Genomic DNA, 22,058 nt, shown 5'->3' with positions numbered 1-22,058 from the left:
GAAGCTAAGTATTTGCTGGTTTATTGGGTAGCTGGTGTTTATTGTGTCCTTACCATACACTGAAGAATGTGCTTTTTGTCTTCTAGATATGGTTATAATTATATCCCACAATAATACTGTTTTAAATAATGGAATTGTTCTGAATGGATTTGAAGTTTGAGTTGTACACAAGTTAAGAGATTTCTCTAGATTGCACAGCTAAGTGTGGTTATTATATAGACAAAAAGTCAAGTCCAGTTGCCTCTAGATCACATGTAGTTCACTGATAAACTAACCAATTCTTAATTTCAAGTAACATTTAAACGTAGGGGGACATTTTTTCTGTTTGCTACTGCACTTGATTATTCACTACATAAAGACTAAAGATCTGTGCCAGGCGTGGGGGCACATGCCTTTAATCCCAGCACTTGGGAGGCAGAGGCAGGCGGCTTGATGTGACTTTGAGGCCAGCCTGGCCTACAAAGGGAGTCCAGGACAGCCAGGACCACACAGAGAAACCCTGTCTCAAAAAACCAAAAACCAAACAAACAAACAAACAAAAAAACCAAAAAGAACAATCAACCAAACAAACAAACAAACAAAAACTAAACACCTAAAACTGTGAGTCTGTTGACTTGGGAAGGACCATGTTCCCAGCCTTGGACCTGGGATACACAAAAATGAACACATTCCTTTGCTCATATCCCCCCCCTACACAAAGGGCTCTGATTGAATCCAAATTTCCAAATATAAAGTATTCTTGTATTGCTCAATAATCTACTTAGCTAACTTTTTGGATTAAAACCCTATTTTTGGAGGCATGTTTGCTGTAATTTAAATTTAAGTTATTTCTGGGAAGTAACCAATGAACTATGAAATTTCATTTCATATCAGTCTTCTCATTAAATAGAGTGTTCCATATGCAATTCATGGCTCATCTTCTTACATCTTACAGTCTGCACCCTATATTCAGCTACCTTACTGACCCAGAATGGTGGATGGTTTAATTCCAAGTGCCAAAGTGAATACTATTTTTGAAGTTTTTGACTCGTTATTGTCAGCTAACAAGCTAAATACCAATAGTGCTTTTGGTACTTCAGAAAACATAAGTGCATAAAAGACACCATTTCCTGAACATACTGAATGTTCTTCATTGACCAATAAGTCAAGGAGATGCTGCCAAAGTTGCTTGACAGTGGGTGCTAAGGGAGATAGTTCATTTCTTCTCTTTGCTGGCTGTTTTCGCTCCTTTGTAGTTCTGTTCTGGTGCTTGTTGTATTGGGAGTCTCTACTTCTACAGAGAAGAAACTCTTGTTATATTTTTTCTAGTGGTTTTTTCTATATGCATCATTTATTCCTAGATTCCCTCATCTATTTCTTCATGAATGCTAGTTCAATACCTCTGCTTAGTCAGCGAATTCTTAACTTAGTCACTGTAAGAAAAATGATATACTTTAAAAAGATATTAAGAGTCTAAGTTCTAAAATTACTTTGAACAAGTAAAGAATATTTTGTAATTAAAAACTTCTAGAGGCCAACAAGATAGCTCAGAAGGTTAAAAACACATAAAGATTGAAGGAGGAACTTGACTCTATAAGTTCTCTTATACCTACAAAGTTGTGCCATGGCATGCATGCTCTCCACTCATGTCACACACACACACACACACACACACACACACACACACACACACACACACACACACACACCATAATAATAAATAAAATAAAACATTTAAAAGTAGAAACAACTTTATTGAAAAGTAGTTTCTGCATAGCAATGTGGCCCCACTGGAGTCAAGGAGGGACACATGAGCTTCCTTTTTGTGACACATTTTACTGCACTCCCCCTGTCCCACTCCCTGCAGCAAGCTAACATGCACCTACTTGCCCAGCAAGCTAAGTTCAGCATTCAGCTCAGAGGAGCACAATGGTGGGGTAGGTGGGGGAGGGGGCAGAACAAGCTCTGTGTAAGAAGAGATTTTGATGATACCACCCAGGCCTCTTCCTGTTCCCTCAGAAACACTGAACCCTGTACACATTCCTCGGCTAGCACACTGAAGACATAGGTAAATGACCTCTTTGTTGATGCCCAATGGACAGCAATTGGACCATAAGGCACACCCTAATATTCCCCCCACTTTTGTCAGAGAAAGTGTGTCTTATATTCTGAAAAATATGATATGCCCCAAATATAAGGACAACCACGTTTGTAAAAGAAAAATTAACAAATCTTAAATGGCATATCAGTCCCCACACATAAATAGTGAGAGACTTCAACACCCCCTTTCATGAAAAGAGAGATCGACAAAACACAAGCTGAACTGAAAAATAATGACACTAACAGGTGTCATGAATTAAATGGACCTAACAGATATCTACAGAACTTTTCACCCAAACACAAAAGATTATACCTTCTTCTCAGTACCTCAAAGAACCTTCTACAAAACTAACCATATATTAGGTCACAAGGCAATCCCCAACAGATACAAGAAGATTGAAATAATGCCTTGTTTTCTGTCAGACCACCATGGACTAAAGCTGGACCTCAACAACAGCAGAAATAACAAAAAGCCTACACATACATGGAAACTGAACAACTCTCTACCTAATGACACTGGGTCAGGGAAGAAATAAAGAAAGAAGTTAGAGACTTGCTAAAATTCAATGAAAATGAAAGTACAGCATACCCAAATTTATGTGACACAATGAAAACACTGCTAAGAGGAAAGGTCATAGCACTAAGTGCCTTCATAAAGAGATTGGAAACTTAATGACACATTTGGAAGACCTATAAAAAAAAGAAGTAGAAACATCCAGGAGGAGTATACAGATGGAAATAGTAAAACTCAGGGCTGAAATAAAGAAATTAGAAACATATAGAACAGTTCAAAGAATCAACAAAATCAAAAGCTGGTTCTTTGAGAAAATCGACACAATAGACAAACTACCTAAAAGCCAGAGAGACATTATCCAAATCAACAAAATCAGAAATGAAAATGGAGACATAGCAATAGACACTGAAGAAATCCAAAGAATCATTAGGTCTTACTTCAAAAGTCTATACACAACAAAGTTTGAAAACCTGGAGAGTGTGATACGACTTTCTCAGGTACTCTGGTGCCTCACATTTGACCATGTCCCCTGGAGGGGGAGACCTGGTGGCACTCAGAGGAAGGACAGCAAGTAGCCAAGAAGAGACTTGATACCCTATGAGAATATATAGGGGGATGTAATCCCCCTCAGGAACAGTCATAGGGGAGGGGAATAATGGGAAAATTGGGGGGGGGGGAGGAATGGGAGGATACAAGGGATGGGATAAACATTGAGATGTAACAAGAATAAATTAATAATAAAAAAAAAAAAATTTTAACCCCTAAAAAAAAAAAAAGAAAAAAAGAAAAAAAGAAAAAAAAGAAAACCTAAAGAAGTTGAAATTTTTCTTGATAGATTCCACTTGCCAAAGTTGAATCAGAATCAGGTACACAAATTATATAGTTCTATTTGTCCTGAGGAAATAGAAGCAGTCGCTAAAAGTCTCCCAAACGAACAAACAACAACAATGACCAAAAAAAAATCAGGGCCAGATAGTTTCATCTCTGAATTCTACCAGACCTTCAAAGAAGAGATAGTACCAATTCTCTTCAAACTACTCAACAAAATAGAGACGGAAGGAACATTGCCAAATTAATTCTATGAGGCCACAGTCACCTTGATACCTCAATCTTCCAAAGGCCCAAGAAAAAATTTGAATTTCAGACGAATTTTTCTTATGAACGTTAATGCAAAAGTAATTAATAAAATGCTCACAAACTGAATCCAAGAACACATCAAAAATATTCACCATGAACAAGTAGGCTTCATCCCAGGCATGCAGGGGTGTGTCAATATATGAAAATCAATCAATGTAATCCATCATATACACAAAGTGAAAGAAAAAACCCACATGATCATCACCTTAGGTGCCAAAAAAAGCATTTGACAAAATCCATCACCCGTTCATGCTTAAAGTCTTGGAGAAATCAGGGATACAATTAATATATCTAAACATAATAAAGGCTATATTCAGCAAGCTGATAGCCAATATCAAACTAAGTGAAGAGAAACTCAAAGAAATTCCACTAAAATCAGGGACTAGACAAGGTTGCCCACTCTCTCCATATCCTTTCAATATAGTACTTAAAGTTCTAGTTAGAGCTATAAGAAAACAAAAGGAGATCAAGGGGATCCATATCAGAAAGGAAGAAGTCAAAGCATTGCTATTTTTCAGATAATATGGTAGTATACATAAATAACCTTCAAAATTCCACCAAAGATTTTTTATAGCTGATAAATATTTTCAGCAAAGTGGCTGGATACAATATTAGTTTAAAAAATCAGTAGCTCTCCTATATACAAATAACAAACAGGCTGAGAAAGAAATTAGAGAAACTCTACCATTCATAATAGCCACAAATAATATCTTGGTGTAACTCTAAATAAGCAAGTGATAAACTTGTATGAAAAAAACTTCAAGTCTCTAAAGAAAGAAATTGAAGAAGATATCAGAAGATGGAAAGATCTCCCATGCTCATGGATCAGGAGGATCAACATAGTAAAAATGGCCATCTTACCAAAAGCAATATACAGATTCAATGCAATACCAATCAAAATACCTACACAATTCTTTATAGATCTAGAAAGATCAATTCTCAACTTCATATAGAAAACAAAAAACCCAGAATAGCTAAACAATCCTGTACAATAAAAGATCTTCTGGAGGAATCTCCATCCCTGATCTCAACCTGTACTATAGAGCAACAGTAATTAAAGTGACAAGATTCTGGCATAGAAATAAGCTGGTGTATCAATGAAATTGAATTCAAGACACAGAAATAAATCCGTACACCTATGGACACTTGATTTTTGACAAAGAAGCTACTGTATGGTTATACAGTGGAAAAAAAGATACCATCTTCAGCAAATGGTACTGGTCTAAGTAGTTATCTACATGTAAAAAAATCAAATAGATCAATATTTATCACCCTGCACAAAACTAAAGTTCAAGTGGATTAAAGACCTCAACATAAAAATCAGACATACTAAATCTGTTAAAAGAGAAAAGTGGGGAAAAGCCTAGAGTTCAGTGGCCCAGGAGACAACTTCCTGAAAGAACCCCAATATCTCAGCTTGAAGACCAACAATTAGTAAATGAGACCTCATAAAACTGAAAAGCTTCTGTAAGTCAAAAGACACTGTCAACAGAACAAAATGACAGCCTACAGACTGGAAAAAGATTTTCACCAACCCTACATCCAACAAAGGACTAACATCCAAAATACATAAAGAACTCAAGAAATTAAATATCACCAAACCAAATAACACAATTAAAAAATGGGGTACAGAGTTAAAAAGAGAATTCTCAACATAAGAATTGCATATGGCTGAGAAACACTTAAGGACATACTCAATGTCCTTAGTCATCAGGGAAATGCAAATCAAAACAACTCTGAGATTCTATCTTATACCAACCAGAATGGGTAAGATCAAAAGCTTGAGTGACAGCACATGCTGGCGAGGATATGGAAAAAGGGAACACTCCTCCCTTGCTGGTGGTAGTGCAAGCTTGTACAACCCCTTTGGAAATCAACCTGGCACTTTCTCAGATAATTGGGAATAGTTCTACCTCAAGACCCAGCTATATGACTCCAGGGTCATACCTGAAAGATGCTCCATCATACAACAAGAACATTTGCTCAACTGTGTTCATAGCAGCCTTATTCATAATAGCCAGAATTTGGAAACAAGCTAGATGTTCTTCAACCGAAGAATGAATAAAGAAACTGTAGTACATTCACACAATGGAATGCTACTCAGCTATTAAAAACAAGGAAATTTTGAAATGTGCAGACAAATGGATGGGACTGGAAATGATCATCTTGAGTGTGGTATCCCTGACCCAGAAAGACACACGTTGTATACACTCCCATATAAGTAGATATTAGCCCAACATAGATGTCCTCTGAGAGATTCTACCCAACTGGGGATCAGGACAGAAGCTGGGATTCACTGCTGGACTCTGGGTAGAGCGCTGAGAGTGGTATGGAAGAATAGAGCAATGGAAGGACACAAAGGGTTCAGGAGCTTCACAAGAAGACCATCAAGGCTGGTGGATCAGGACCCAGGGGGACCTGCACAAACTGTTGCACCAATCTAAGACAATGCATGCAATAAACCTAGACCCTCTGTTCATATCCAGCCAATGGACAGCTCATTCTTCAAGGTTGTGGGGAATTCTGGGACTGCCTCTGACTTGAACTCTGGTGTCCCCATTTTAGTTACTTCCCCTTGGTGGGGATGTCCTGTGGCACACAGAGGAAGGGGAAGCAGGCTAACTAGATAAGACCTGATATAATGTGTCCACAAGGTGGTGAAGGAAGTCCCCTTCTGTCAGAGGTCTAGGGTAGGGGAAATAAGGTGGAAGACGGAGGGAGGGCAGCACAGGAATATGCAAGCAAGAGGATAACATTTAGGATGTAATATGAATAAATTATAATAAATGAAATTTTTTAAAAAAGAAAGAAAGCAAAGGTGTTAAGTGGGCCTTCATAGGATGGCTTCAGATGACAGGGGCCCCATTTTCATGAGTGGGCTAATGCTGACTGTAAAATTGATTACACCAGCCAACCTCACCTTGATTCTTGCTCTCACACTTGAGATCTTCTACCTTCTGCTATGGCTGATGCAAAAAGAGTCTTACCAGAGATGGCCCCCAGTCTCTCCAGAATCTGAGCACATAAGTTCCGTTCATCATAAATTGTATGGTCCACTGTCCTTTAGAGCATCATACACAGACTAAGGCAGCACCCATTCCTTGAATAATCTTGCCTTGTTACAGTGTCCAGTACAATGAAAAGCTTCACTTTCCTAAACTCCAAAGTCATAAACTCTCCCAAAAACCATCTGACATGGCCCAATTCCAATACAAGCTCATTCTGAGAACTTCTTTCTGATTGATATATTGCCAAGTTCCCATGTTCAATATTCACTCTCCTTCATGTGGTTTTTTGATTGCCAATGTGTTCCTGGTGTTCTTTGATCATCAATGGGGGAAAGTTATGGGTTCTGCCAAAGATTCTTTTAAGAGACAGGAGATACCTGACAGTACAGAGTTAAAAGGCAGCTGTCAGCACAGCACTTTTATTGCTGACACTGAGAATGTAGAAGCAAACCCCAGTCCAGATACTAGCTATAAATTTCTATTTGATCATGGCCAAATTAATTGGATGTGGTTAACTGTTACTCATTAATGTGCTTGAACTGCTATACAATATTTGCTTCAAATACATTTAGTCTTTGAACCATTTGAAAGCATGAACAAGAAGGAGGTCATGGTGCACACCTGTAATAACAGCACTCAGGACAATCAGGCACTCAAGGTCATTCTTGACTATATAGTAAATTTGAGACAAACCTGAGCAGCATAGGACTCTGTCTCAAAAACAAGATGAATTAATAAAATTGAACAAACATGTAGGGCTCACTTAGGTATGTGGCAGGGTAGATTTTTAATTCTTCAGGTCTAATGTACCCTTTAGTCCCCACTTCTATAATGTATGTGTAATGACTATGACTTGATTTGCTTTGGCATTGGGAAAAAATGCAAAACATACTTCAAAGTAAGCTTGTAATGACAATTACAAGGAAAAAATAGAAAGGCCTGGGCTAGCAAGAATCTATATCTGGTTTCATCTAATACAAACAACCTTCAAATTCCAAGGTTCAAAATACCAATATACCCATAATCCCATTTCCTCCCATTCTCTACTTTCTAATTAATGAATTGAGTGAACAAAAAATAATGTAAACTTATGTAGAACCATTTCCTTTTGTTTACTTTCCTCACTGGAGCCATCAGTGCCATCTACAGGCCCCATTTAGAAACAATCTGAATTTCTTTGAGGTAAAATACCTGACTTCTCAAAGCCATTCTCTCTGGTAGGCCTTCCCTTTCCCTTCCACCTTCATCAATACTATGTTGCTTTTTCCTTAAAATTTTGCTTCATATATAATCCTGTCTCTTGAACTGCATGATTCAAGTGGTTCATTGAAATATCTCTCCTAAGACTGACTTAGTGAAGCCTTCCGAAATTTAACTTGGCACTTTCTATATTCTTTCCAATGAAACAGAAAGAATTTGAAGAAAATATGGATTCCTGTCAACCACAGATTTTTTTCTTTTTTGTTCTTTTTTTTTAACTTTTTTATTAATTTATTCTTGTTGCATCTCAATGGTTATCCCATCTCTTGTATCCTCCCATTCTTCCCTCTCTCCCATTTTCCCCTTATTCCACCCCCCCATGACTGTTCTTGAGGGGGATTTCCTCCTCCTGTATATGCTCATAGGGTATCAAGTCTCTTCTTGGTAACCTGCTGTCCTTCCTCTGAGTGCCACCAGGTCTCCCCCTCCAGGGGACATGGTCAAATGTGAGACACCAGAGTACATGTGAAAGTCATACCCAACTCTCCATTCAACTGTGGAGAATGTTCTGCCCATTGGCTAGATCTGGGTAGGGGTTTAAAGTTTACCGCCTGTATTGTCCTTGGCTGGTGCCTTAGTTTGAGTGGGACCCCTGGGCCCAAATCTGCCTATCATAATGTTCTACTTGTAGGTTTCTAGGATTCTCTGGATCCTTCTACTTTGCTATTCTTCCATGCTTCTCTCATCTAGAGTCCCAGGGATGTCCTCCCCTCTGTCCCAGTTTCCCAGCTATTCCACTCCTTGGAATATACCCAGAAGATGCTCCAGCACACAACAAGAGCCATGTTTATAGCAGCCTTATTCATAATAGCCAGAACATGGAAACAGCCTAAGTGTCCCTCAGTAGAAGAATGGATAAAGAAACTGTGGTACATATACACTATGGAATACTACTCAGCTATTAAAAACAAGAAATTCCTGAAACTTGTGGACAAATGGATTGAGCTAGAAATGATCATAATGAGTGAGTTAACCCCGAAAGAGAAAGACTCAAATGGTATATACTCACTTATATCTGCATACTAGCCCAAGGGGCATGTCCCACGAAAGCCTTCACTTACCAGGAAACACAGATTTTTTTTAACTGAACAAATTTAGACTAAATTGCCAATATGGCTGTCTTCATAAAGACAACCAAGCCATTTAAACTCAATCACAACTTCCTTTTTAAAAAATTGACATTAGTTATGAACTAATATAACAAGCATATCAAGCAAATGGCTAGATGAAAATGGTAATCAAGCTTTTTGACCTAAGACCTTGTAAATTCTGCAATTTTTTAATTCCATCATTAATTACGTTGGTTTCCTTACTGAGGAGGCAAGCCGTAGCCCTGGAGAGTAAATGTGTGCTTAACAAGGTCATTTCTATCACCTTCCTGATTTTCAGACTTTCTATAAACATCAAAGAAAAATGTAAAATGTTCCCTTTGAACTTCTTATAACGATATTACTGGCTATAATGAAATCTCATAGAAAGATCTCAATTCATAGGAAGATGTCCTATGGCTAAAGACATATGTCAGATTTCTCTTAGCTGAACTCAATGTTTAGAGAATCATGAGCTGATACAGATGTTGACAGGCTGTCAAAACAGAGCCCCTTGTCTGTTTGGCTCTGAATTTGAGTCTGAGAATGCCATGAGCCACAAGAGCAAGATCTGGTAGCAGTTTGTGTAACTACGGTTGCAAACCCATAGGTCCTAGTGGGAGAGTATAACAAAAAGTGGTTTCTGCCACAGAAAGGAAGATACACATTGTATGGTTCTGTCTGATGAGATCCCTGGAACACGCACGTTCAGAGGAACAACATGCAGCAGAGTTTACTGGTGGTTTCTAAGGAAGAGAGCTACTGTCTTAGACTTTCTTGATGAGGATACACTCAGTCCCGATGTGACTTGATGTGCTGGGGTGGGTTGGTGGGGAGGTTCCCCGACTCTCCTCAGAGAAGGGGACTATGATAGGATGTAAAGTGGATGTGTGTGTGTGTGTGTGTGTGTGTGTGTGTGTGTGTGTGTGTGTGTGCGCGCGCGTGCGTAATGAAAGAAAGACTTTCCACTTTATGTGATAAACAAATCCTAGAAAAGTGGCGTTCCCGTTTCCTAGCTTCTAATCCATGTCAGGGTTATGTGTCCAAAGAGATCTGAGCTAAGGAAGTAGGAAAAGAGAGCTAGAATGGAATCTGGGTTGCAGATATGAGATTAGTCGGAACACTCTGTGAGATGGCACTGACTGACATGTGACCTAAGGAGTAGGAAAGCACAAGTCCACAAGAATAAGTATGTGGAATGCATCCTTTCTTTTTGTATTCTGTGGGTTGTGGCTTGCTCAACAAACTCATCATATATTGTTTTCTCTATTTCAATATACAAAAATAATACTATTAATATTATTATTATTATTATTAAATTATTATTTAAAATATTAAGGATAATATTTAACTGAAAATTTTAAAGCAATACCAAAGTTCATTGTGTCACATACAAAAAATTGTACTATTCCCCAGTCTCACATTATAAGCAGTTTGGCTCAAGGTTATATCCTGAGAGTTATCTAACTTTACACTGGAAATTATTGGAAGGAGATGAAAAACCTACTGGGTGTGTGCTGAACACATAGGGCTTTTTTTTTTTTTCAATATATAAAATGCCTCCCACACAAAAGAAAATGATTTACATTACAACAGGTATGATGAGTACTCTAGAGGTGACTTAATATATGCAGGAAGATGAGTAGACATGATATACAAATGCCACAGCACTTTAGATAGGAACTTGAACAACCATGGATGATCTAGAAGCCTGTCTTTCTGCACATAGCTAATGGCAGCTGTATTAAAACTATGTATTCTGCCACAGATGTACAATTAAGAGGATGGGGTGATATCTTTTGTTATTTTTAAACAGTTTATCCACCTCTGTAATCAATTAAATGTGTATGTGTTATTTATATACCTAGAGAATATTATAATATTCTAAAGTCAAAGAATATTTTCTTTTTTAAAAAAATAATGTTTTCTGATAGTAAAGAAGATGTGATGAGGAAAGTTGAGTTTTCAGCGACACACATTCTGTTGCCTCATTGGGACAAATAGTACATATTTATAATGAAAACCATCAAGCTATTGGAAGACCTTAAATTGGGTTCATATCATTGAATACAAATGAATTTACAAATCTAATTCTTTAAGGAAAAAAATTTGTATCTAGCTGGGATGAAAACAGGTCTATCTGGTTTACCAAAAGACTCCATAACCTACTACAGCAAGTCACAGTTTCTAGCACGCTTCTTTGTGGATTCAACAAGAGCAGTAGACACTCACGTAGAGTTCTCAGCCACCTCTAGTCTCAGAAATTCCATCCATAATATTTTCAGCTTCTCAGGGCTCCTTACTTGAAAGATACTTAGCACAAAGATATGCCTAAATGTCCAGCTGAGAATGTCTACTAATTAAATTTTTTCTTTTACAATAATTAAAGACCTTTAGAAGTCATGATTTCTTCTTTTTAATTAGATGCAATGATTGGAAGGTATTTTACAATGCATAGCACTTTGCTCTAATTGCTTCCATTCCTCACTTCCTTTAATTAATTTCTGTGAAATGATAAAGCAGTATTTGCCTTTGGGCCGTTGTAAAAGTGTGTGAAAGAGTATCTGCTCTTGTAAAAGACACATGAGCATCTGGAACTGCTGCTGCCAACTAGCTTTGCCTAAGAACGCTGTACATGGTAGAAATGTTTTCATCGTATATTTTGTTTGTAAAGTTTAAAATATATATTTTAGTGCCTTCTTCACTGTGACTTTACTTGATGGTCTGAGCATTTGGTGGATAAAGTTTTATAAAGTGTTTTAATGGCTTCTAAGACTTTGTATATTTTTCATATCTTGTACCACTTCTCCACAGTGTATCAAAATCAGCTTACCAATTTGTAGATTTGTGACTCAGGACTTTATAAAAACCATAGGGCTCAGCTAATCCTTACCATCACTGTCAGTCCTTCCCCCCACTCTACAGATGATGATTTTCTTGCCTAAGCTGACTCAGAGAAGTGCCTCCTTCTATCTACTGGTTTTCAATTTCAACAGGGATCTTTGGTAAATTTTCCTATAGAATTTCAAATTCACACATCTTCAGACACACCTAAAACCTACCACTGCTTAGGGGGAGTTGTGTGTTTTGGCTGTTAGGTAAGATCATTGCTTTTAGAATTACATGCTAAGGGAAATAGCAACAGAAAACACCCTATACAACAACCATAGACAACTCAACAGCATCTGTCTCCCCTTTTGAGCCTGTAAAAGCACTGGTTTTTTGTTTTTTTGTTTTTTTGGTTTTTTTTATCCTGAATATTTCTGCAGTTGATTTATCTTTGTGTTGCAATGTACATGTTTTAGTCATGTGTACCTTGTCATTTTAAGTAAATTGAATATTTCTCAAATGAAGGACCCTCATCTGTGTCTCTGTCCACTACTAGGGTGGCCATGGAATACTTGATCAAATACTTGAGCTAAATTTAATAGTCCCTGGTTAAAGAACAGTATTAAGAAGCAATAATTCCTCCCAAAGTGTGTAAACATCAAAAATTCTTGTTTCTTGCATTTGATGGACCTTGTTAGTGGCATTTAAAATTCTTTTTTAACATGTTTGAATTCTTACTGATTTTCTTAGTTAACATTTTATTGCTGTGAAGAGACACCTTGACCATGGCAGCTCTTCGAAAGAAAAACATCTAATTGGGGATGGCTTACAGTTTCAGAGGTTTAGTCCACTATTGCCATGGTGAGACTCATGGTGGCACACAGACAGGTATGGTGCTGGAGAAGGAGTTAAGAGTGCTAAATCTTGATCCACACACAGCAGGAGACTGTCTGCCACAGTGGGCATAACTTGAGCAAAACCCAACTCCACAGTGACGCACTTCGTCCAACAAAGACACACCTATACCAACAAAGCCACACCTCCTAATAGTGCCACTCTTTATTGGCCAAGCATTCAAATGCATGAGTCTATGGGGGTCATTCCTAGTCAAACTCATACTGATCCAAGTGCATTCTTCAGACCAGCAGCATCATATTCCCTAGGTTTTGTTGCTGATAACAAAGTTTGGACAGCAGTCAAACTGACTAAATTATAAAGTGCACTTTAGCAAGATGTCTAAGAGATTTATAAAGGAAATAAAAATTGTGAATTTCATAAGATAAGCCCAGGGTATTCTATGAACACTATCAGAACCATACCAATAACTCAGCCAGTACCATAATCACTGCAATCACCATTTCTGTCACCACCATCACCATAATCACCTCTACCTCTACCACCACTTTCTCCTTTACTTATTGAGTGTAAATATATGCTACAAACCATACTACATTATTAAATTCTACTAGATAAATATTACTTTATTAGAAATTTATAAAATAATATATAGTAGTTAATATGTGGAGCATTGAGTCTTCCATACACTTCAACTTGGGCTTGAAAAATGTCTTCAAATGTCTTTCATTTGAAATTGACCATCAGGTCAATGATAGAGATGACCATTTTGAGTGAAGAATCTAGCCAAGTAACAGAGGTTGCCTTCGCAAAATTATATTTTGATATATAACTTAATTTTTACAATTTTATAGTTTTGAAGATGTTGTTTAACATTTTTATAAAGTTGACTTATCTTAACTTATAAATACTTAATCATGTTTTATTTGATGATTTTATGTATGTGGAAGTCAGGGGACAACTTTTAGGACTAGGTTGTCTCTTTCTACAATGCAGATCGTGGGGTTGAGCTTAGGCTGCTGCGTTTCGCACCTGACCACATTATCTTCTGGTCCACCTCTCGGAACAGGCATCAAGAACGTCCCTGATCATCCACCTCGACAGCTGTGTATTTCAAGTAATTTTCCATGATTAGCCTTCTTAACAACTCATTAATTGCTATTTTCCCCAATAGAAGAAACGGGAGATTAAAGCTTTTCTTTTCTTTCTTTCTTTTTGTGGGGTGGGGCTGATTTTGATTTTTCATGGCAGGGTTTCTCTGTGTAGCCCTGGCTGTCCAGGAACTCACTCTGTACAGCAGGCTGGCTTTGAACTCACAGAGATCCACCTGCCTCTGCCTCCCAAATATTTGGATTAAAGGTGTGTGCCACCACTGCCTACCTAAATAAGTGTTTCTAGGTTTTTCTTTTCTTATCTTATCTTGTCTTGTCTTGTCTTGTCTGAACCAGGGTCTCATTGTGTATCCTTGGCTGTCCTGGAACTCACTCTGTAGATTAGGATGGCCTTGGATTTAGAGATCAGCCAGTCTCTACCTCATAAATGTTGGGATTAAAGATGTGAGCCACCATGGCCTGTCATGTGAAGCACTTACAAAGTATAAAATTATTTGCAATTTAAATTGCAGAACTCACTACTTTCCATTTTCTATTTTTAAATTCATGCCAAAAAAAAAAAAAAAAAGTGGCTTAGAAAAAATTCCAGGGTTTCAGCGAGATCTTGTATCTGTGGCAGAATATAAACATTGATCTTAATAAATTCACAGCTTTATTGGGAAAATTCTTCAAAAATTTTTGTAAGGAACAGACACATAGGCTCGTGTGTGCCTATGCATATAGATGCCAACCTTGGGTGTGGTTCCTCAGGAGCTATCCACGTTATTTTTTGAAACAGGGTCAGTCAGTGGATTCTATGGCTCAGAATTTTTGAATAAGATTGATTGCCATTGAGATCCAGAGAACCTTCTGTCTTTTTTTTTTTTTTTTTTTTTTTTTTTTTCTTCAGTGCTGGAATTGCAACCACATACCACCACACACAGGTTTTTGGGTGAGTGAGAGGGATTTGAACTCAGGTCCTTGTGATTGCACAGTAAGCATTTTTTGACTGAGCCATCTCTTAACACCCTAAATACATGTTTTTAATAACCTAAGGGTTAACTTTGATTTTGAAAGTTAAATAAATTCTGAAGAACCATTTGAGGGGGGAACTCTAGAACAGTTAAGAAATATTGGACTTAGAAATCAGCTGGCATGCTGACTAGTTTTATGTCAACTTAATATAAGCTAAAGTCATGTAAAAGAAGAGAACTTCAATAGAAAAAAAATGCCTCCATAAGATTGGGCTTTAGGCAGGTCTATAGGGGCATTTTTTTAGTTAGTGATTAATGAGAAAGGGTCCAGGCCATTGTGGATAGTGTCACCCATGGCCTGGTGGTCCTGGATGCTATGGGAAAGCAGGCTGAGTAAGCCATGAGAAGTAAGTCAGTAAGCAGCATTCTTTCGTGGCCTTTATATCAGCTCTTGTCTCTAGGTTCTTGCCCTGTTTGAGTTCTTTCTCTGACTTCCTTCTATGACATAAAAGCATATACCAAATAAATGCTTTCCTCTTCAGGTTGCTTTGGTTATGATATTCATCACAGCAATGGCACTAGGTTTTTTTTTTAATAGCTATTTAGTTGTATAAACATAGCCATGTTACTTCCTCTTTCTTATTATTGATGCCCATCTCTATAACCTAAGAATAGTAATTCTCAGTTATGTGACACCATGAATAATAAGTTAGAAAGTGTAAGAAGCATTATTCAAAAACAGTAGAGTTATGTGATTGTCTGAATGGTATTGGCTTCCATAGGGTCATATGTTTAAATATTCAGTCCCCAGTTGGTAGAACTATTTGGGAAGAATTAAAAAAGCTGTGGCCTTGTGGAATAAGGTGAGACACTAGTGGTGGATTTTGAGGTTTCAAAAGTATCATGCAATTACACACATGATTTCTTTACTTACAGATCCAGCATGTTCAATACTTTGATCATTTACAACTCCTATTACTCACTCACTATCTCCCTTCCCCTTGAACTCCTTCCTTTTCCTCAATGGTTCTACTTCTACTTTAATGGCTTTTTCTTCCCTTAGGTTACCCATAGGAGCAAAAGCATGTGGCACATGTCTTTCTTAGCCTGTATTGTTTTGTTACCATAATCTCCTCTTCCATCCACTTTTTCAAATGATAGGTTTTAATTTTTCTTTGTAATTCTCTTGAAATCTAGTATGTATAGTGCTACATTTTCCTGATTAATGTGTCTTCTGAGGGACCCCTGCTATTATTCTATAACTTACCTATCAATGGTAGTGCATTTGGTGGCATGGCATGCAGTCTTCGATCCTGTAGCTACAGGGCCATTTGAACCACTTGGGAGAGATATCTGTTCAATTCACATATCATTCATTTGGTGATTTGATCACATAGTGTTCATGTGTCTTATTTTTTTTTTTTTTGAATTCTTTACATTTTCTAGATATTAATCCTCTACCAGGACTCATTCACTCCTCTCAGGCTGTCTCTGTACCATCTTGGTTTGTTTTGTGTGAAGAAGCTTTTTAATTTGATGTCAACCCATTGGGCTATTTCTTACCGAAATGCTAGAGTTGTGCCCATTGTTTGTGCCTATGTCGGCAAGTGCTTCCCCACTGCTTACTTGTAATGCTTTCAAATCTTACACTTCAATTCTTTATCTACTTTAAGTTGAGTTGGTGTCGCGGTGTTGATTTTCTTCTTCTACAGGTAATATTATCTTACCCCTCTAGATAATATTATTATCTAATATTAGATAATAATATCTAGATAATAATATTATCTAATAATATTAGATAATATTATCTTACCCCTCTACTTTTACATTAATTCTGCCAACTCATGAGCACAGAATGTCTTACACTTCCTAGTATCCTTGTCATTCCTTTCAACAGTGTCCCACATTTCATCCCTTCCCCTAAATTTATCCCTGTGTAATTTGTAAGGTTATTGTGGATGGAGTTATTTTTGTTATTTCTTCTCCATTAATTTGGTATTTGCTACATTGAAAAGCTACTGCATTTAGTATGTTGTTTTTTCCACCACTGTACTGAAAGTGTTTCAAGATCTAAGTCTTCTACAAGGGTCTTCAGGAGTCTATAAATAGTAACAATTTGGCTTCTTTCTTCGTTACTTGTGCCTCTTTCTTTCTTCCACCTATTTCTCTGGTTATTACAACTAATATAGTTTGGGCTGGGTTTTTTGTTGTTGTTTTGTTTTGTTTTGTTTTGATACAGAGTTTCTCTGTGTAGACTTGGCTGGCTTGGACTCACTTTTTAGACCAGATTGGCCTCAAACTCACAGAGATCCACCTGCCTCTACCTCTCTGAGTGCTAGGAATATAGGCATGTGCCACTATGCCCGGCTTACAATAATATATTTGATACAAATGTTTATGGGGAGACATTAATCTCATTCATGATTTTACAGGAAATGCCTTCAGTTTTTCCACTCAGAAGATTGGTTGTTCATCTGTCATATATAATTTTTATAATATTATGGTATAATCCTGTAATTCCTAGCATCTTGGAGTCTTCTATCAGAAATTTATGTATCATATGAATTTTTGCCTAGGGACTTTCACAATCCACTGGTTTTAAAATTGTATCTTAAGGTAAGAACATTGGTCAATAATGAAGTGGTAAAAATATTGCTTTATCACATTTATTAATTGAAGACTCACATGGATTACTGAGCTAAAGTTTTCTCTCAGCTTCATACTAACTATGCATTAGGTTTCTTGTCTCCTTGTGATAAAATTTTAAAAAATTAAAAATTTGGTGTATCTTCACTGAAATCTTGTTGGTCTTATCTTGAGCAGAGAAGCCAGTGGTTTTAATGTAACTCCCTTTGTCTTTGTGTGCTGCTGTAACAACATGCCAGAAACTAGGTAATTTATAAACAACATAAGGAATGCTTACTTTATAGACTGTGAAATCCTAGGTGGAAGCATTAATAGGCTTGTTGTCTGGTAACTGAAATGCTTTATTCCAACATGGATCTTTTCTGTTGTGCCTTTCAAAGGGACACTGAATCCTCACGCCAGGGAAAGAAACAGCTCACGGCTCAACTAGCTCTTACCTTCATCTTTATAAGACACTAATTCTAAGAACTCTTTAGTCTCCCACCTCTTTTAAAAAAATTAAAATTGCTATGTTATATATATTAATGTTGACATGTATTTATGAGTACCATATACATGCTATGCCATGCATAGAGGCCAGAAAAGAATTCCAGATCCCCTGGAACTGGAGTTATAGATAGTTGTGATCCACTATATACATGCTGGGAATTGAACCCGGGTCCTCTACAAGAGCAGCTAGTGCTTCTAACCACTGAGCTATATCTCCAGACTGTATCTTACCTCTTAATGCTTGTACACGGGGGACAAATCTAAACATGAATTTTAAAGATAATATTAACAGTAAAGCCGGAGCAGAAACCACACTCTATTTTAACGGCATTTACTATAATATAATCACTCTCAAACTTATTTGTTGATTTTTAAAAGGGTAAATATTATTTGGGTCATTAGCCACAATTTTGTGTATTCTTGCTTGATGTGTTTTCACATGCCTTAGCTGTAAAGAGCTGAGGGCTTTCAAGTGCCTCTGAGGCCTTGTCAAATCATAATCCTCCCCAGACGTTGTCTCCATTAACTAATGGCCTCCCCATTGATCTGAGCTTTCAGTCTCTTGCAGTTGTCTATAAAATGGTCATCCTGTCTTTAATGTTAATGCTCACCAAATCCACACTTCATGCTACCTTTAACTTCCTTCTTTCCAATACATGTGTCCATAGATTCTGCTTTCAAAATGTCACTGCTTCCTCATTGTCTGCAGTGTTAGCTAACATTTTTCCCACACAGAAGCAACAATACAGCTCTATGCAGTGCTAAACTTTGCACATATTAAGTAATTTATTCCTTTAAGCATTCAAATGTGATGAGAATTAGCTTCATACTTACATTGTCAATTAGTTTCAGAGAGATCTAATAAGTGGCTAAGAGTCAGAGGGTCTAGAATTCAATTTTACCTGATTTCACTCATCTACTTTCTTTGTCACTGTCTGCAGAAAAAAAAAAAAAAAAAACTAATCAGACCTTTACTATGTAATCTAATACTCTCCATACAGTAATTTGCTATCATCTCAGGTGGGTCTCCTACAAGGTAGCTGCATTAGAGACTACTGTACATCTCAACATCTGTGAGCCTGCCTTGGATTATATTACTAACATGCTAATATGTTTACAATATTACTGATAATTTCTTGCTCTTAATTTCCATTTCTTCAACTATGAATGTTCAAAAGGCCTATGGCCCTTGGATGCCAAGACTGGTGCTAGAGTTCAATCAAAATTAAGCTCCCTTTGGTCCATGTTCTAGTTTTTCCTAACTAAAGCTGAAGGTTTGTGTTGTAGGCTCTCTAAAAGCACAGGGCCCCAAAGTAGCTCTTTGAGAGAACCAAATGTAGCTCTATCCTCTCGCATCTTTAAATTTACCCTTAAAATGGACAAATAGAGTTCAACAGTTAGAGAGTAACCTTGATATAATTATATTAAGTTTAAAAACAAAAATGAAAATATGGTATTTTTACTTCTTTCCTAACACTTAAAATACAACTAAAATAGACATTTGATTGGGCTTCTGTTGGAATTTTTATATTTATATTTATTTTCACAGCCATGAAATTTTACTAGGAGAATTTATTTACTAGAAGAATAAATTATACTAGGAGGATTAGATGGCTAAAGGACAAACTAGTACATAGAAATGGAAGAAATATTCCCATGATGCCTTCCCAGATGAAGTACTTGACAGTGAATGCACATATGCCACAGACCCTTGTAACTTTGTAAAAGCCACAAGGCCCCAGTTACTTTTGATTTATAATAGAAACAAGGTCACCCTCATAATAAAAAAATAAGGAAAACAAGGTCTATGTTTTCAGACCCTGAGATGCAATTTGTCATAAGGATCAATGGCAGTTTTAGTCTCTAGAGAGATGACCTGCCCCTTTCTGCTGTAAAGTTATCTTCTTATATTTTGTGCTTTTGCTTAACAATATCATAGAGCCAAAAGAAATAAGGATTTAACAGAAGAAAGGCAGTACATTCGAATCTTATTTACATAGGCATCTTCTTCCAAGCAGAATATATTCTTTGATGCTTCTCAGACATCAGGAGCTGAGTGAGAAGGCTACCTGGATCACTGGTTTGCTACTGGGACTAGAAAATTGGGTCATAGAAGTCATGAGAAGGCAGGAGATAAAACCAACAATAAGTAGGAAGACACTTTAGGAAGTATAATGTGTAAAGATGGAACATGGAACACAAATTCCTGCTGACCTCAGACATTATAGAGTAAAAGGGAGACAGGAAAAAAAAAAATGAGTGTAAGGCCCAAAAAGAAAAGCTTCCTCGGCATCTCATATTGGTACAGTATATCAGACTTCTTGGTCTTACTTGGGAACCAGGAAAGCATCCATTCTGTCACTTATTTCCTAGGGAAAAAAATGTTTTAGTATCAACTCCCCCAAGTTATTTGGTTGTCAACCCACATGAGAAGGTGTCCTTGATACTCTGTGTGTGGCTGTCACATGAAACTAGCAACATATGAACTCTTGGATTCTTTTTCTTTTCTTCTGTATTTCTGAAACACAGCATCAGAATTATTTTGAAAGCTATCACATTAACTCTGTAGATTACGTTTGGTAGCATAGCCATATTCTCACAATACAGTTCTGCCAACCTTCCCATCAGCTAACATCTTCTTAGATTTCCTCGCTCGTTGTCTTGAAGTTTTCATTGTAGACGTCTCTGTTAGTACTTTTGCTCTATAGAGCCTCCAGCTCACTCTAGTAAACCAGTTATTTCTCAACTTTGACTGAAACTTAATCACTTGTAAAAACAACTTTATCAGCTTACCACTTGAGAGGCAGGGTCATAAGGCATACACCTGTAATCTCAGCCTTTGGGAAGCTGAGACAGGAGAATTGCTACAGGGTGGTACTGGCATCAAAACGTGAAGACAGACTAATGAACCAAAACAGAGGAGCTGGAAAGAAATTGACAAAGTAATATTTGACAAAAGAGGCAGAATTATGCTGTAGCATAAAGATAGCCTGTTCAACAAATGGTTCTGGAAAAATTGGAAATAATCTGCAGATGAGCAAAAATGGATTTCTGGCTTTCACTTTGTGCAATAATCAGGTGAGATTGAACCAGAGACTTACTTAAAACAGGAAATGCTGAAACAGCTAAACAAAAACAGGACATTAAAGTATGTAGGTAAGATTATTTTCTGAACAGAACTTCAATAGCAAGGAAACTGACCTAGGGATCTAGATGGAACTAGATAGAATTAAATTTTTCTGCACTGTAAAGGAAACTATCAGCAGAGCACAAAAACACAGCAAAGATGCACTTCACTTGTGCACCTCAGACAAGGGACTAATATCCAGAATTTATAAAAATTTCAGAAATTAAATACTGAGAAACTATAACTGCCATTCAACAAAACAGTCAACTAATTGAATAGATGGTTTTCAAAACAAGAAATATAAATAGCTAATAACCAAACCTTACAGGGAAATGCACCTATGAGATCTCAAAAGTATGATGCCTAAAGAAGAACTGCATAATTACCACTCGACAAGCCAATATGGAAAGGAGAAATTTCACATGGCGTTACCACTCAATGAAGAGCTATGGGTAATCAGTGGCTAGACAGGGAGACGTAGTTTTCTTCAGGAACAAGCCCTCCCTTATAAATTATCTAGATCTAAATGGTTATCCCTAAACACATTTACATATAAACAACATTAAATAAACTTAGTATGTTTTACAAATACATGCATACACACACACACATACATACATACATACACACACAGAAACACAAACACAAACACAAGTACACACCACCTAATTAAACATAAAAGGTGTTGAATTTAAGATGAAATCAGGTAGGAGTTGGAAAGGAAAAACAAAGGGTTGGAAATTATGTAAGTGCAGTAATCATGTATTAAATTCTCAAAAAAAAAGTAAAATTAAAATAGTATTCCATATCTCTAGTCATCATGGAAACACAAACTAAGAATACTTTGAGATCTCACTTCACTCCAGTCAAAATGGCCATGATGAAATCTGACCCCAAATGTTGCGAGGATGGAGAGAATGAGGAATCCTTATTTAAGAAATCTATGTAGCTATTATAAAAA

The sequence above is a fragment of the Acomys russatus genome, chromosome 13, assembly GCF_903995435.1.
Source record: "Acomys russatus chromosome 13, mAcoRus1.1, whole genome shotgun sequence".
NCBI lineage: Eukaryota > Metazoa > Chordata > Mammalia > Rodentia > Muridae > Acomys > Acomys russatus.
The sequence above is the reverse complement of the archived record's forward strand: the minus strand, read 5'-3'. Positions refer to the sequence as shown.